Source organism: Rhipicephalus sanguineus, chromosome 1 (genome assembly GCF_013339695.2).
Source record: "Rhipicephalus sanguineus isolate Rsan-2018 chromosome 1, BIME_Rsan_1.4, whole genome shotgun sequence".
Classification (NCBI taxonomy): domain Eukaryota; kingdom Metazoa; phylum Arthropoda; class Arachnida; order Ixodida; family Ixodidae; genus Rhipicephalus; species Rhipicephalus sanguineus.
Genome location: NC_051176.1, coordinates 245130196 through 245135233, shown reverse-complemented (window position 1 = coordinate 245135233; position 5038 = coordinate 245130196).

Sequence of the window (5038 nt, the reverse complement as noted above, 5' to 3'; positions counted from 1 at the left end):
GCTGGTGAGCTACTCTCTTTTGGCATCTGCATGCAGTGGCGTAGCCAGGGGGTGGCACACCGGGCCCGTGCCTCCCCCCCCCCCCCCGAATTTTTTTTCCGTGGCATACATAGCACGAAATGACACTCAATCGACCACATCTGCCTGCCAGGCCCCCACTTCAGATCAAGATGGTCCCCCCCCTCCAGAAAAAAATGTCTGCTTACGCCCCTGTCTGCAAGACGCGTTTAAAAAAGCGACGAAGTACTTCTGGGGACCGTGGTACTGCTAAATGTCCGGCCACGCTCTGCATTGAACGCGCCTGCACCCAAAGCGCTTGGAAGGGATATGGCGGTGAGAGGTCACGTGATGCGAGTAAGCCAATCGCGTCGGCGGCGGCGCGCGGAAAACAGATGCGATACTCTGAAATTTTTCTAGTGATTCTAGATACATTTAGCTTAATTTCTCGGTAAGTAGGGCACTGCTGTTGATAATATTGCCGTTTTAGAAGTTGTCATACATTGGGCTTTCACTCTGACATAAATTGTTATTTGCCTTTAGTGTCCCTTTAAAAACACTGAACCACACAAAAAGAGGCGCACGCGTGCAGGGGCTTACTGTCCAAAAAACGGAACCATGTGGCCGTGTCGGCTCTCCTTGTAGACAGGGAATTGCGCGCACCACAAAGTAGGAAGATGGCTGGAATCGTTTACTCGCTGTCGCCGCTCTGGCGAGGTTCCCCGTGATGGATAGCGCAAACAAGACGCAGGGCTGGCCATCATAAATATATTCCGACTCGCCGAATTTGCTACCTTGTTGAGGTCCCCCCACACTGGAGGTGCACTCAACAAGATGCGTGCTCACAAGGGTTGCCGGCTCGGGCGTACCAGCGTATTCCTGACACAGTGAGCAACGAAGGCGAAAACACAATGCCCTGTACGGTGTCTCTTTTCATGCCGCTATCTCTCTACAGAGCTGAACAACAGAAACCTTCCCTGAAGAAAGGTCGGAACACATGTGTACCGGCACTGCTACCACCGGACTTGGAGGCGCCCGGCGCCTGAACGTGTCGAAATGATTAGAACAGATCGCCCTTCAGCCCTTTTTAACGATGACACCTTTCGAAGACGGCAAAACGACACGTGCCCATAAAACCTATCGACACGCGACAGTCCAGAGGTGCTACCGAAAGCGTGAAAGCGGGGGCTGCTTTCACCCGTTTTGCAGGGTGCGTCGCCGGCCCATGCGTGGCGGCTCTTTTCCTTTCGTCGTCGACAACCATCAGTGACGGTTTAAGTGCTCAAGCATAGGCGCGTTGCCATTAGGCTGTAATCATCGCGCGGATGGGCACGGCTGCACGGATGTGTGTCGGGGGCCAAAGAAGACTCCCATAGGAAGAAGGCTTGATTGTGCTTTCAAGGGGGACGAATAAAGCTATTGATTTTGCTTTGCTCTGTGTTATAGGTCGGGCCTTAAACTGGGCCTAAATTTTAAGGTGGTGGTCACCTTTAATGATATTTGATTGGATGATCTTCTGATGGCATTTTTGAATAACCGTCGCCACTGGCTTGTTAACCAATTTTTTTTTTTTAACGCGAGCGAAATCTCGATAGCCAGTACAGTCTGAGCTGAAGCTCCATGCAAACCCTGTACCACGGCTATACTTACGCTCTAACCGAATGAACAATGAGTACAGTAGGTACTGCAAAGTTTGTCCTTTTTTTGTAAATTAATTTCTGCTTCTGATTACATAAATATATCCTCCGTCGTCAGTGTCGTCACTTCCTACGAGTACTCATCATGTCGCCTTCATACACGCTGTACTTCACGATTCTTTTATCAGGGTTTGGACACATTCCTAAAAATCTAACATCCACATGCAGTGGTATTTTATTTTGAAATGTTAGCGATGCGTATGACATTGCCGTAACATTAACTAAACATGTAAGCAACATAAATACATGACTCCCGAAAATGGTAAGGCGATTTCATTTGCATGAGCATGAAGGCCCGCTGTTGTGAAGGTATAATCGACGCCTTATAAGGACCAACAACAAGGGCAATACTTGAGCTCCACAACAAAACACAGCATGCAACTTGTACAAGCCCACAAGCTTTCTGAGTGACCGATATAAAAGCATTGTTTGGGAGCTTGGGTGGTGAGAGGTGCGACGCCATGGGATATTGCTACAGTCTTTTAACGAAGTGTAGCGGTAATGATTTCTTGCTAAATGTACCCGTCAATTTTGTGAGAACTGAAGTTCTTGTGTCATTCTGCGTAAATCTCTTAGTTCAGGAAAAGAAAACATGAAACTTGTACCTCAGAATTATTCGCTATCTTCAATAGCCATCCCAGGCAGCCTCACTGCCATGACTTCACGTCTAGATTTGTCGTAGTCTGTAATGTGCAAAATTGGTTCGCAATCCTGAAAGTTGTTCCATAGAGATATGCGAGACCGAATAAATTATCCATATATATATATATATAGGTATGCCCACACATGGTCACAACGCGTGAATCAAAAGCAAACTTCTCAGATTTCAAATTCAACATCACACAAAGCCTAAATTGTGACTCCAGCAATGTGATATACATGTTACATTGTAACGTCTGCGGGCAAGAATACATCGGCCAAACGGACACGCCATTTCGGCTGCGGTTTAATTATCATCGGTACCACGCCACTTCACTGCCGAAGCTACCCTTATCCAGACATCTGCGCTTGCCAAACCACAGCTTTGAAAATATCAGCGTAACTCTTTTACAGTCCGGTTTCCAAAACACGCGCGCGCGCGAACAACGTGAGGCATATTTTATCTTTAAATTTAGAACATTAACAGCCGGCATCGATGAGGAACCTGGAAGACTCTCCTGCCTCCGAGAGATAAGCCAAAATGAATTTGGCAACACGGAATCATAATTGGGACCATGCCTGTTTCTTGACTGGCTCGTACGTGTGCAGTGTCGTTTACTTGCTTGCTTTTCTTGCTTTTCTTTCCTTTTTTGTTTATTTTTCGTTCACGTTTTCCAATACTTGTACAATGTAAAGTGCTTACGCTCCTCTACCACTTGGAGCCTATTCACAAGGAGCGGGCGGAGATGAAAGGCGGTATGCCGACCCATTAAGGGGACGCTCTTCCCTCATGTGCCTCATTCTGCCCTCCGCGACAATTTTGGGTGGCCCTGCGCCCGACGCGAACCGACAAACACCTTCAACGACTTCATGCCATACACAGTTAACGTTTCCTTTTTTTTTTTTTTTCGTTTCCTCGTCTCGTTTTCTGACTTCGTCGGTGTTCTTCTCTTTCCTTTTTTTCTTTTTTCTTTTTTTCCTTTTTTCTTTTTCTCGTAATCTATCTCCCCCACTCTCCGAAATGTCCTTGAAGGCGAGAGGGACGCGGCAGGAAGCAAGATCGAACTTCGACGTCAGTTTTAACTCATCCCCCGAGGAAGGGAGCCGCATGCAATAAGTAACGCGATTCATTATTGGGGAATTTCGGCATCTAAGCCAAAGGTATTGTTATATTTTTACCTCTGTTTATCATCTCCTTGATATGTAATATACATTATAAAGTACTAACAAAAGGAGCTGAAAACCACGTGCTACGAAGACACTACCTCTTTTTTCTATGCAGTAAATTCAGTCGGTTTGTACTGCCCCCATAGCAAAATAATACTATGACGGGACTAAACTTCAAAAAACATTTTCTTGACTATAACAAAAACTACTTCGATTAAACTTTTTGTGGACGAAGATGTTATGAATCTCAATCGTATGCGCTTTTCTGCTTATTTTTTCTTGGACCACCTTAGGGTGATACAGACGTCTGAACATAGGCCAATGTAGCGTTTTTTCCAAGTTCAGGATTTTATTTTAGAACCTGTGCGCCGCACACAGGCAAAACAAAAACTTTAAGAGATAGTACGTTTTATGGAGAGGTCTATAAAAATAATTGATATATTTGGTCTACAATCTTATTTTGTAAAAAAATTCCCGAAAAAGCAGCAACTTACTCAATTTTATCAACGCGCCAAGGAGTGAAAAATATAAAGCTACTCTAAGCAACTGTCCTACACTCTAAGAAAAAAAGAGTCAAAAGAGGGTCACGGCCGCGTGACTCTCTTCGGGTGTCCATTTGACTCCTTTTGGAAGGTACAGGCAGAGGAAGAGAGTTCGCAATTCGACTGGAGTCACGGGACTCTCCTGAAGCGCGTTTCGATTGGCGGCGCCGCCGTATACGCCATACATATCGCGCGCTTGCCCTTTGGCGCCGTTGTGGCGCGTTGGCTCGACGACGGAGGCGAGGCAACGCGCCACAACGGCGCCGGGGGCCGGGGTGTCGTGCCGCTTCTGTTTCCCTCTCTGTCTCAAGCAAGACGGACGTGCCGGCCGCGATGTCCTGGATTACTCCTCGTACCTCTCGCTGACCGGCGCCCCGTGACGGACTCCTCGCCCGCTATGCCGTGCGCCGCTCATCGTCGGGACCTTCTCCGTTTCGTCGGTGTTGTGCACTGTGCCACTAGCTGTGTTTCGCGGACCCGTCCCTGAACTCCCGTGACCGTTTCCCAATCTTTCCTGTCCTCTTTTCTCTTCGTTGGATGGATGTGCTCCTATCACTCTTCTCTCTATTTTCCTACTATTCTTTTATTCCCTCCTTACCCCCCACCCCTACAAGGCACTGCGCCGTGTCGCCTATAGGCAGACAGAAATTAGGTGCCTTTTTCCTTTCCTGAATAACCACTGAAGAAGAAGTGTGTCTGTTCATGCGCGTCTTCGGTGGTGTTGGTGTTGACGCCGGCTCCGTGTACGAAGTGACGCGGTGACCGCTTGGAGGACGGAATATTCCTGGAGCTGCGGACAGAAACAACGGGTGCCAGTTAACGGTGAGTGTACTGCTTTCGTAGGTACTAATCATACAGCTTTAGCTGGGCGTCTGCAGCAGCTCTGCGGAAGTTATCTGCCAGCCATTTCCAACAGCAGCCTGTGTCCGCAGGGCTGTTGCGGATGCCCAACTAAAGCTGTCAGTTAACGAGTTGCCACCGCTATACGCGTTGCTG